The sequence below is a fragment of the Ursus maritimus genome, unplaced genomic scaffold (assembly GCF_017311325.1).
Source record: "Ursus maritimus isolate PB19 unplaced genomic scaffold, ASM1731132v1 scaffold_16, whole genome shotgun sequence".
NCBI classification, from domain to species: domain Eukaryota; kingdom Metazoa; phylum Chordata; class Mammalia; order Carnivora; family Ursidae; genus Ursus; species Ursus maritimus.
The window spans coordinates 5,806,257-5,819,812 of record NW_024424008.1 but is presented as its reverse complement, the minus strand read 5'-3'; the positions used below and the strand labels follow the sequence as shown (position 1 = coordinate 5,819,812).

General features: G+C 36.9%; 1 protein-coding gene across 1 annotated transcript in view; it reads left to right on the top strand.

Annotated features, from left to right (window-relative positions):
- The window catches only part of SBF2 (SET binding factor 2), a 452,940-nt gene that overhangs the window by 79,833 nt on the left and 359,551 nt on the right, over positions 1 to 13,556 (top strand).

Below are 13,556 nucleotides of genomic sequence, written 5' to 3'. Positions count from 1 at the left end.
CACCAAAAGACCTAATAGAACACCAAGCTCCACTGTTAGTGGTCCAGTTATCCAGAGCAGCAGTTCTCTACATTTTATCAGTTAGATCAGCTCAGTAATCTCCGGTATTATATTCAGCTCTGAGTACTACTTAGACCGGCACATACTCATTTTCTTATAATCATCATGGTTGTCATCAGTTATCGTCAACATTTATATAATGTTTACCTTATGCCAAATACTTGTTGAAATATTTTACATGTATATTAACTTACATTTTTTCATAAGAACTTTAAGAGTTAGGTAATAGTATCCTTTTTTAATGATGAGAAAAAATGAAGCACAGTGAGGTAATGTAATTTTCCCAGGGTCACATAGCAAGTAAATATGGAACTGGATTAAGAGACAGGTAGTGTAGATCCTGAGTCCCTGGTCTTAACCATGTAAGAAATACATATATATTGGGATCCATGGGACAAATTGAAAATATTTAGAGAAGATTGGGACATTGGGGAGAGGCATAGAGGAGGAGGAAGGGGGACAAGATTTTTGTTAGCTGTATTCAAATATTTGAAGGACTGTCAAGTAGAAATGGGACTAAATTTATCGTGTATCCCAAGAAGGTAGACTGTGACCAACAGGTAGATATTATAGCAAAACAGATTTTTTTCTCAGGTTTTTCTTTCATGTAAATAAAATCAAATACCTGTTAATGTAATGAAGTATTTATTACCAAATATTTCCGTTTTCTAGGGGTGCTAAAACAAAGTACTACAAATTGGGGGTAGCTTAAAACAACAGAAATTTATTCTCACCGTTCTAGAGACTAGAAGACTGAAAGGAGGGTGTTAGGCAAGGTTGTTTTTTCTGGAGGACTCTGAGGGAAAGTCTATACTGCCCTGTCTCCTAGCTTTTGGTGGTTGCCTGCAGTCCTTGGTATTCTTTGACTTATACCTACAACTCTACAGACTCTGCTTTTGTCTTCAAGTGGTATTTTCCCTGTGTGTTTATCTGTGTCTCTGTTTATTTTATTTAAGATTTTATTTGTTTATTGGGGGGTAGCTCGAGCAGGAAGGGGGGTAGAGGGAGAGGGAGAAGCAGACTCCCCGCTGAGCAGAGAGCCTGATTTGGGGCTCGATCCCAGGACCCTGGGATCGTGACCTGTGCTGAAGGCAGATGCTTAACCAACTGAGCCACCCAGGCACCCAGTGCCTCTGTTTTTTATTACCAGGGCACCTGTCATTGGATTAGGGCATACCCTAATCCACTATGACCTCATCTTAACTAATTATATCTTCTAAGACTATATTTCCAAATAAGGTTTCATTCTGAGGTTTTAGGTAGACATGAATCTTTGAGATACACTATTCAGCTTGGTGTATCTAAAAACTAAACATATTTCCTGTCCTCTGGGATTTTACATTGTTCAAAGTCATCTAAAGATACCTATCTATTTTGTGATGAAAAACCAAAAGGTCTATATAGAGAGAGTCAGAAAAGAGAAAAAAATAACTAATCTTAAATTTTAACAGACATACTTGTCTTCTCAGTTTTAATTCACATATTACGTTTAGTGTCATTTTTAAAATAAAAGAATTTGATAAATTGATTATGATAATATACATGCATAATTAAATATTTCATGTTTCAGTTTCTCAGAAAGATCTTCTGCTGTGATAATCATCCAAGGATGAGATAGGCTGCCTTCAGAAACTGCACATTTGTGTCATAGTACCTGTCCAAACACAGACTAGAAGAACATGGTGAAATATAGGAATGTATATATTACAGATGAGTTGGATTCTTTTTTTTTTCTTTTAAAGATTTTGTTTATTTATTTGACAGAGAGAGAGACAGCCAGCGAGAGAGGGAACACAAGCAGGGGGAGTGGGAGAGGAAGAAGCAGGCTCATAGCGGAGGAGCCTGATGTGGGGCTCAATCCCAGGACCCTGGGATCACACCCTGGGCCAAAGGCAGACGCTTAACGACTGAGCCATCCAGGCGCCCCTGTGTCAGGATTCTTTTCGTCCTTCCATAGATTATGGTAGATTCCATTCTGACTGTAGGCAAAATTTAAAGAAGACATTTCTCCCAGATTGTCTTGCTTCTGGTAACAGAAGTATATCAGCATCATTGCAATGAAGATTTTCATCACTCTAAAAAGGTCTCTTGCACACTTTTCATTCAAATCAATTCTTGATACCCGTTCCTAGCCCTGAGCAAGCACTGATTTCCTTTCTATCAGTATAGATTAGTCTTTTCCGCAATTTCAAAGGAATGGAATCCTGTGGTATATAGTTATTTGTGTTGGCTTCTTTTGCTCAACATTGAGATTTGTCCATGTTGTTGCAGATATCAGCGATTTTCTTTCCCATTTAGTGCTGAATAATATTCCATTGTGTGGATACACTACAATTTGTTTATTCATTTACCTGTTAATGACCCCAGATACTCATAGTTTTTGATGCTATGGCATATGGTATTTTTTATTTAAATTTTTATTCCTAGCGTACAGAAATACAATCAATATTTTTATACAGACTTTGAGGTCTTGCTAAACTTATTTATTCTAGTGCCTTTTTTTATTTTTTAGGCTTTTTTATGAGTTGTTTGCAAATAAAGACAGTATTCTACTTTTATTGCACTAGTTAGGACTTACAGTACAGTGTTGAATAGAAGTCATTATAGTAGACATCCTTTTTCTGAATCTCTGTGGGTAAACATTCAGTCTTTAACCGTTAAGTATGATATTAGCCATAGGCTTTTTATGAATCCTCTTTATCTATTGAGGAAGTTGTATTTGTGCTTTGCTGAGGTTTTTGTTTTGTTTTGTTTTTTAATCATGAATGGGGATTGTATTTTGTCAAATGTTTTTTCTGCATTTATTGAGACAGTTCTAAGGTTTTCCTTTTATTGTCTAATATGATTTATTTATTGATTTTAATGGCAATACCACATTTTCTTGATTTCTGTATTAAGGCAGGGAGTGTAAGTCCTTTCCTGCTCAATTTTGATTCCACCCCCTGCAGTCTGTCCAGTATGGGAGCCTACATCGCTCCAGCAATTTTAGTTCTTTTTGTGAAGTGTTGTCCTTGCTCTTCCATTTTTTTTTTTTTTTAAAGATTTTATTTATTTATTCGACAGGATAGAGACAGCCAGCGAGAGAGGGAACACAAGCAGGGGGAGTGGGAGAGGAAGAAGCCGGCTCATAGCAGAGGAGCCTGATGTGGGGCTCGATCCCATAAGGCCAGGATCACGCCCTGAGCCGAAGGCAGACGCTTAACTGCTGTGCCACCCAGGCGCCCCTGCTCTTCCATTTTTAGTTGCTGTTTTTAAATTGGCTGTTCAGCTTTCCAGTGAATACTTGTTGGCTATCTTAGGGTTCTCTTGTTTTCTTGTCTGCTGTTCTCAAGCCATTATTTTTGCTTCCTTCTTACTCTTGCACAACAGATGCTGATACTTTGCAGGGTTTGTGATTAGTAGTAGTTTTCCTCCAATTGCAGTATTTTGTATATATACTACAGCACATCGTTCTGCATCATATCCCCAGAACTTTTTCATCTTGCAAAACTGAATTTTTTTATTAACTGAAAAACAACTCTCCTTTCCCCCTTGCCCTCGGCCCCTGGCAACTACCATTTCACTTTGTTTCTAAGAGCTTGGCTACTTTACATACTGCATGTAAATGCAATGATGCAATATTTGTTTTTTTGTAATAGATTTATATTATTTAGCCTAATGTCCTCAAAGCTCATTCATATTGTAGCGTATGACAAGATTTCTTTCTTTTTAAAGGCTGAATTATATTCCATTGCATGTATATGCCACATTTTCTTTATCCATTCATCTGTTTTTGCTTTTGTTTTTTAAGAGAGGGGTAGAAAAAGGGGAGGGGCAGAAGGAGAGTGAGAGAATCTTAAGCAGGCTCAACACCCAGCCTGGAGTCGATGTGGGGCAGGATCTCACAGCCCTGAGGTCATGACCTCAGCCAAAATCAAGAGTCTGAGGCTTGACAGACTGAGCCAGCCAGCCAACCCGATTCATCTGTTAATGGATTCTTTGGTTACTTCCACCTCTTGGCTACTGTGAATAATGCTCCAGTAAACACGGTGTGCAAGTATCTCTTTGAGGTCCGGTATACGATTCATTTGGATGTATACCCGGGTTTAGGATTGCTGGATTATATGGTTATTCTGGTTTTTATTTTTTGAGGAACTTCCATACTGTTTTCCATAATGGCTGTAATCGTTTTACATTCTAGACAACAGTGCACAAGGGTTCCAGTTTCTCTGCATTCTCACTAACACTTTTTATTTTCTGGATTTTTGATAGTGGGCACCCTAATCTGTGTAAGGTGACACCTCGTGGTTTTGATTTGCATTTTCCAATGATTACTGATATTGAGCATCTTCTTTATGGTGTTAGCCATTTGTATCTCTTTTTTCCAGAAATGTCTGTTTAAGTCCTTGCTTATTTTTTTATTGGATTAGTTGGTTTTCGTTGTTAAGTTGTAGGAGTTCTTTTATTATTTTTAAGATTTATTTATTTTAGAGAGAGAAAGCATGAGCGGGGGAGGGTAGAGGGAGAGAGAATTTTGAGCCAACTTCCCGCTGAGCTCAGAGCCCAATGCAGGTCTCCATCTCACGACCCTGAGGTCATGACCTGACTGGAAGTCAAGAGTCCGAGCTCAACTGACTGAGCCACTCAGGCGCCCCGGTTGTAGGAGTTCTTTATCTATTCCAGGTATTAACCCTTATCAGATACATGGTTTGCAAATATTTTCTCCCTTTCTGCAGGGATACATTTCATCGTGTTGATTGTTTACTTTGTGGCACAGGAGTTTCTAGTTTTGACGTCTATTTTTGCTTTTGTTGCCTGTGCTTTTGATGTTATATCTGAGATATCATTGCCAAATTCAGTATCATGAAGCTTTTCTTTTTTTTTTTTTAAAGATTTTATTTATTTATTTGACAGAGATAGAGACAGCCAGCGAGAGAGGGGACACAAGCAGGGGGAGTGGGAGAGGAAGAAGCAGGCTCATAGCGGAGGAGCCTGATGCGGGGCTGGATCCCAGAACGCCGGGATCACGCCCTGAGCGGAAGGCAGACGCTTAATGACTGCGCCACCCAGGCGCCCCATGAAGCTTTTCCTCTAGGTTTTCTTCTTAGGAGTTTTGTAGTTTCAGGTCATGGGTGTAGGTCTTTAATCCATTTTGAGTTAATTTTTGTATATGGTATAAGATAAGTGTCCATCTTCATTCTGTCACACATGGATGTTCAGTTTTCCCAGTACCATTTACTGAAGAGACTATTCTTTCCACATTGTGTAACCTTGGCGATCTTGTTCATATACATGAGGGTTTGTCTCTGGGCTCTCTGTTCTGTTTCATTGGTCTTTATGTCTATTTTCATTCTAGTTCAGTTGTGCTATTTTGATGCTGCCTGTTTTAATTAATTGAGAAATGATTGATATATAACATTATATTAATTTTGGATGTACAACATAATGATTCAATTATTGTGAGATGATCACCACAATAAGTCTATTTCTTGGGGGGAACTTTTAAGATTTACTGTCTTAGCAACTTTCAAATATGTAATACAATATTATTAACAATAGTCACCATGCTATAGATTATATCCATGTTACTTACTCATTTTATAACTGAAAATTTGTATCTTTTGACCCCCTTCACCTGTTCTTCCCTTCCACCCAACTCCCCCCAACCTCTGGCAAATAATCTGTTCTCTGTATCTGTGAGCTTGGTTTATTTTTTTAAATTCCCCATATGATTAAGGTCATCTGGTATTTGTTTTTCTCTGACTTATTTTACTTAGCATAACACCCTCAAGGTCCATTCAGTTTGTTGCAGATGGCAAGATTTCTTTCTTTTTATGGCTGGATAATATTCCATTACACACACAGACACAGACGCACACACATACACACTACATTTCCTGTATCCATTCATCTGTGGGTGGACACTGAGGTTGTTTCCAGTCTTGGCTTTTATAAGTAATGGTGCAGTGAACGTGGGGGTGCATATGTCTTTCTGAGTTAGTGTTTTCATTTTTTTCAGATAAATCTCCATATTGTTTTCCATAGTGGCTGCACCAGTTTATCTTTCCACCTGCAGTGCACAAGATTTCCCTTATCTCCCCATCCTTGCCAGCACTTGTTTTGTTTGGTTTTTTGTCTTTTTTATGATGGGCAATGTGTTGGGTGTGAGGTGATATATCATGGTTTGATTTGCATTTCCGTAATGATTAGTGATGCTGAGCACCTTTTCATGTGCCTACCTGTTGGCCACCTGTATGTCTTCTTTGGAAAAAGGTCTGTTCAGATCCTCTGCCCATTTTTAAATCAGATTGTTTTATTTTCTTTTGAATGAATTTTTTTTTTTAAGATTTTATTTATTTATTCGACAGAGATAGAGACAGCCAGCGAGAGAGGGAACACAAGCAGGGGGAGTGGGAGAGGAAGAAGCAGGCTCATAGTGGAAGAGCCTGATGTGGAGCTCGATCCCATAACGCCGGGATCACGCCCTGAGCCCAAGGCAGCCGCTTAACCGCTGTGCCACCCAGGCACCCCTTGAATGAATTTTTATGTATTTTGGTTATTAGTCCCTTATCAAATGTATGATTTGCATATATTTTCTCCTAGTTGGGATGTTGCCTTTTCATTTTCTTGATGGTTTCCTTTGCTGTGCAGAAGCTTTTTAGTTTCATGTAGTCCCACTTGTTTATTATTATTATTATTTTTTTGTTGCCTTTGCTTTTGGTGTCAAATAAAAAAAAAGAATCATCACCAAGACTGATGTCAAGGAGCTTACTGTCTGTCTATATTGTCTTTTAGGAGTTTTATGGTTTCAGATCTTATGTTTAAGTCTTTAATCCATTTTGAATTGATTTTTATGTGTAGTGTAAGATGGTGGTTCAGTTTCATTTCTTTTGCATATAGCTCTCCAGTTTTCCCAGCACCATTTATTGAAGAGCGTGTCCTTTTCCCAATACATATTCTTGGTTCCTTTGTTGTAAATTAATTGACCATGTATGCATAGGTTTATTTTTGGGTTCTCTATTCTGTTTCATTGATCAGTGTATCTGTTTTAATGCCAGTACCATACTATCTTGATTATTATAGCTTTGTAACATAGTGTGAAATCAGGGAGTGTGATGCCTCCAGCTTTGTTCTTTCTAATAATTGCTTTGATTATTCAAGGTCTTTTGTGGTTTCATACAAATTTTAGGATTGTTTGTTCTATTTCTATAAAAAATGCTATTGGAATTTTGATAGGGATTGCACTGAATCTATGGATTGCTTTGGGTAGTATGGACATTTTAACAATATGGAAGAACTCTTCCATTAATGAGGATGGAAAACCTTTCTATTTATTTGTATCTTCTTTAATTTCTTTCATCAGTGTCTTATAGTTTCCAGTATACAGGTCTTTTATCCCCGTGATTAAATTCATTCCTAGGTATTTTATTCTTTTTGCTGTAATTATAAATGGGATTATTTTCCTAGTTTCTCTTTCCAATAGTTTTTTCTTTATTAGTATATAGAAATACAATCAATTTTTATGTGTCGATTTTGTATCCTGCAACTTTTCTGAATTTGTTGATTAGTTCTAACATTTTTTTTGGTGGTCTTTAGGGTTTTCTATATATAATATCATGTCATTTGCTAATAGTGACAGTTTTACTTCCTCTTTACCAACTTAGATGCCTTTTCTTTTTTTTCTCCTGATTGCTCTAGCTAGGACTTCCAATACTATGTTTTAAAAGTGCCAAGAGTAGGCATCTTTGTCTTGTTTGTGATCTTGGAGGAAAAGCCTTCAGCTTTTTACTGTTGAGTAAGATATTAGCTGTGGGATTGTCATATATGGCCTTTATTATATTGAGGTACATTCCCTCTACACCCACCTGTTGAGAATTTTTATCATAAATAGATGTTGAAAAGACCTTACTCAACTTATACTTGAAAGTTTGTACCCTTTTAAAAATCTCCCCCTATTTTCCCTACCCCCAGTATAATGCTAAGTGAAAAAGCTGTACAGAAAAAGACAAATACGGTTCATTATTAATAGAGCTAAAGAAACTTTTGTTTTTGCATGTAAATAATAATTTACATTTAGTTTGAAATGTACTAGCCAGTCAGAAAGTCCATACTTAAATTCCCACAGTTTTTCATGAATATCTTTGCAGTATTAACATATAATAATGGACTGAGTATGGAGTTTGCTAGGTGTATAAATCACCTAAAAGACAAAGTCAGTGTGAGAAGACGTCTTCATGTGTGCGATCCTGCACTTACAGGCAATTTTGAATTGCTTTTTAAGCCATAAAAGGATGTCAGCTTTTAAGCTTTTTCTTTTGGACACTCCCTTACTTTTTATTTGGATTCTTGAAGGTTTACATTTCTCATCTTTGGGCTTAAATGATGCTGCTAGTACGTCAAAATAGAAGTCAGAAATAGCTCTGTTCCAAAGTGTGGAATTTTTTAGTTTGGAATTTTTTAGTCTGTTTCTGATTTCATTAGACTCATGACCTGATTTCTAAACAATACGGTTTTCTTTCCTAATCTTTACTGTCATTATACTGTGCCTACATCTGCCCTTTTATTTGCATTTCAAAAACCTCAATTTAATTTCTAAATATTCTCACAGCAAGTTTTATCCTTCTCTCCTTAGCACCTAACACAAGACCTGGCATAGTGTTATTGTTGAGTAAATGAATTTATGTGATAGTTTACTTGCCAGCTTTTCTGAATTTGTTCTTTTACCATCTGCGTGGTTTCCTAGACCAGAAAAATTGGTAGGTTGTTCTAAAACTTCAGGTATGATCATTGCTTTCTGTGGCAAATCATTCTGGTTTGGGTTTTTTTGTTTGTTTGTTTGTTTGTTTTTGTTTTTGATAATTGTCATTCTTACAAGGTTCTTTCTTTATGATGACTCAAAAATAACTCAGAATTACATCTTTCACTCTAGTCTGCTCCACTCTATTTTCTTTCATATAATAGCTCTTCAGGTATTTGGAGCACGATATTCTCTAATGCCCTTCCTACTTTTCTTTCTAAGTTTTCTGACTAAATCTTTTAATGTAATTGTTCCAGATCTTTTACCAGTTTGAAAGAGCTGATCTATCAGGGTGCTCGTTAGGTTGTCTTTCTAGGTTGGATTCTTTAGAGACAAGTAATACAAACCTATTCATTCTAGCTCAAGGGAAGAATATCATAAAAATACCTCTGAAGTTTGGTGACAGACGTTATAGTCCTGCCAGAGTTTACTGGAGGTAGAACTTAGCGGTACAGCCTTCCTCTTGTGGCATCTCTGCTTCCTTCTACTTGTGTAAACTCTTCACTTATTTCTGCTGGCAAGTCTGCCTAGAGTTTCTGTTGTTCTATAACTTGGGTTTTACACATGACCCCCTGTGGTGCCTGACCTTTCTCTACATCATAGCAAGTCTTTTTCTTCCTCCTCCTTCCTCCTCCTCCTCCTCCTCCTCCCCTTCTTCTTCTTCTTCTTCTTCTTCTTCTTCTTCTTCTTCTTCTTCTTCTTTTTTAAGATTTTGTTCATTTATTTGACACAAAGAGAGAGAGAGAGCGAGCAAGAACAAGCAGGGACGAGCAGCAGAGGGAGAGGGAGAAGCAGGCTTCCTACCGATCAGAGAGGCCCATGTGGGACTCGATCCCAGCACCCGGGGATCACAACCTGAGCCAAAGGCAGATGCTTAACTGACTGAGCCACCCAGGCGCCCCCATCATAGCAAGTCTTGCTACATTTTTTTTCCTACTGCTTTAGTCTCATTTTTCCTATTCAGAATTCCCTCGCAGTAGGATTTGATTTGTCTAGCATACCTTTTACAGCCAGGTCGTTCTGGTCCTAAGTTGCTTGCCAGTTTATAGATGCCCTTGCCCACCTAATAGTCCCATTTATTTATTCAACAAATATTTTTATTAAGTAATAAATACCAGGAATTATTCTAAGTGCTTAGGATACGTCAGTAAACAACGTAGGACAAAAATCATTGTTTTCATTCTAGTGAGATGAGACAGACAAGTAACAGTAAATAAAATAACCAAATAAAGGATTTAGTAATTTCTTTCTGGCTGGTGAGAGGAGTGGTAGGATTGTGTGTCCTTGAATGTGACTGCTGCCTTTCCTTGATGCCGTTTTTGATAGAAAAGGGTGTGAGGGGCGCCTGGGTGGCTCAGTCGTTGGGTGTCTGCCTTCGGCTCAGGGCGTGATCCTGGCGTTCTGGGATCGAGCCCCACATCAGGCTCCTCCGCTGGAAGCCTCTTCCTCTCCCACTCCCCCTGCTTGTGATCCCTCTCTCGCTGGCTGTCTCTCATAAATAAATAAAATCTTAAAAAAAAAAAAAAAAAAAAAAGAAAAGGGTGTGAGCAGATGGACATCATATAGCAAGTCTAGTGTAGGTAACCTCTGATCTAGTTGTTTAGATAAACATATCACAGAAGAAGATTTATTGAATTGTAAGAGTAGCATCTGTCAAAGTTCAGAGTCTATATTAAATCCAGTGGTATATATTTTGTACATCTGTACTCTAAGTATACACAGAAGTCACTCAAATAACTAATTTTTGTCAATTGGTACAAACAACAAATATCAAGCATCCTGTTTTGTGTAGAGCAGAGTGTTAGATTTTTCCACCTAATCGATCCTTACTCAGTCAGTTGTTCTTCTGCAGATATACTTCTTCTTTATAGTTTCTGGCAATGGCACACCTGTAGTATATTAGTTAGCAACCCCAGGGAAGACTGTTGGGCTCTTCTGAGGTCATTGGCCAAAGCTAGAACAGTCACTTTGTCAGAGGGGAGATGGATGGTTGGATCACCCTGGGTCACTTGCTAATCTTTGTGGCTGAGCTGGGTAGCCCGCAGCCCTACCAGGACCCAGGGGAAAGTGGGTTACCAAACATAAAGGAGGGAAAAGTGTGTCTGACCACACCAGTATTTCCTCACCCTTCCTAAATTTGTTTTGGACAGATTGTCTAGCATATATACTTTTTTCAAAGAAAACCATTTCCAAATGTGCTGGTGTTCTGCTGAACATCCCTCTTTTAATATGTTAACTACATCAGTCATCATATTTCTTAATTTTATAATGGGGTAGTAGACTAGGGACTGGAAAGAAAACATGAAGGCACTGATTAAGTGCCCCTTCCTTTTCCAATTTAGCTACATACAGTGCAGTGGACGATCACAATTTTGTCTGCCTAGGAAGTGGTCCCCTTTCTTTTAAGGAATTTCTTCCTCCCCAACCCAATAACTCAGCTTCATTTAATATGCGGTGCAAATAAGAGCTGCTTCCACAGCCACTCTGGTTGACATGGCGTACTTTACTTCTGGACATAGGGATCAGTCTGCAGTGGACCTCTAACTCTAGAACACTCTTCCCTCACAGTGGCTTGCTTCTCAATGTAAAATGCCACTTCTCAGCACTTTTACATACAACCACTATTGCCTATAAGTGTCAGATAAAATACATAAATTAGGAAAATGAGTTTAAATATTCAGACTAAATGCTTAAAAATCAAGAAACAAGAATCAAACAATGCTTACTTTTTGTACGATACCTTCATAAGTTCCTCAAAAGTTGGTAGCTGCAGCAATTTATATATTTAAAAACCAAGCTATTGTAGGTCTTTCCACATTTTATTTGTAGTGAGATATTATTTTACCAATTTTCTGGTCATTTTTCTAACCTAATTCCCATTTTCAGATAACATTATCATATAACTGAAAGTCATATCACTCATGAATCATATTTCTTTGTGCATTTTGAAATGTCAGTATTTCAAACTGAGCTTTCATGTTATCGAAACACTGCATATCATTTTAAAATCAGTAAGTATGTTACTTCTGGAGAACTTTTGAAAGTTATGCTGCTGCCAAAGAAGAACTTTTAATCTCTCAAATTGACAGTAATTAAAGCAAACAAATGTTTAGAATAACAATAGTTGGTAAGAATGTGGTGAAAATGCCAGTCTTATACTTAAAGAATTTACAGAATGTAAAAAGAGTGTTGAATGTCTTCTGGTGGGCCCAATGGCATTGTGCTAGTTGTAAAATTTTTCATTCTCTTTGACCTAGTAGTTGTGTATCTAAGAATTTTTCGGGGGAAAAGGAGGGTGAGGATAAAGATTCCTATAGAAAGATGCTTTTTATAGCATTATTTATAATTGTGAGAAACTAGAAAATGTATGTTTAACATCCAAGGCTTATTGTGAAATACCAAGTAATAAATGAATAGATAAAGCTAGAGTTTAGAATGATCTCAATTCTGTAGAAAAAATACATGTGTACGAAAATACATGTGTATACAAAAAAACAGGATAAAATTGTCTAAAATATTAACAGAATTTTTCTCTAGCTATGAAATTATGGGTGATTTCTTCTTTATATTTTTATGTATTTAAAAATTTTTCTTCAGTTAACGTTTATAATTTTTATAATTAGTAAAAATTAATATAAAGTATTTCTTGAGCCTAAAGTACATTATATATCATTCTCAGAACTGAATAAACAGTATATGGATACCTTGTTAAATGTAAGATGGATATCATGCATTTATCTCTGTTTGAAAAGACAGGGAAATGTGAGTTGAAAATAATTTCTGTTGATATTCACAAATTTATTAAAATTAACATTTAACTCAGTATAAACTAAATGCCAGGCATTCAGGATGCTCTGTGTTTGGGGATACAAAGATGGTACTGAAAGAAAGAAAAAGCTTATTGTCATTTCTCCTAGAAGTTTTCCATAGTGTTCTCTGCTAAGCTGGGTTAGGTTCCCTTCTATCCTTGTACTTACCATAATATACTGAAATTATCAGTTTATTTGTCTGTTTCTCCTAATAATTATGAGTTTTTTGAGGATAGAGACTATGTCTTTTTCATTTGTTTATCCCCAGTACTTAGCAATTTGTTGAATTAGCTCTGCTTGCCATGTCAGAAGTGGTTATGTTTGAGGTAGATTTTGAAAAAGTAAGTGCTTGTGATAAACCACAGATGAAGATTTCCTTATAATGATGGATATATGAGGAGTTACTGTACTACAGCGGTTGTTCATTTAATTGAGAATGTTTTTATTTTGCCTTTTCCAAATGTGACCTCATTTTTAAAACACAGTACTGAGTTGTTCAGTTAAATGAATTTAACTTTTTGTGTATCTCTTAAAGATAAAAATTTGGCCATCAAGTGATTGAACTCTAGATAAGGGTCAAGGGGGAAGTTGAATTCACAGGGAGAGGGTGATAGATGATGGTGGATAATTTCTTAAATTAGCAAATTGAATCAGGTGTTAAAGGCTCCCTTCCGGTAGGTGTACAAATAATCAGAGTGTTGTTGCTTTCGTTACAAGATGAACTGGGACAACCTGTGAAATATGCAAGCACCCGACACTCTTTAACAAGTATAGCAAAAAGTAATTTAGATCTAACATGTACTTTCCGTCCCTAGGTTACTCACAGATTATATCTCCAGTGTTCAATTATAAATTGATCTATTCTTTAGAATGACAGGATAATTTTACAACAGTGATATTATAGGCTGGTG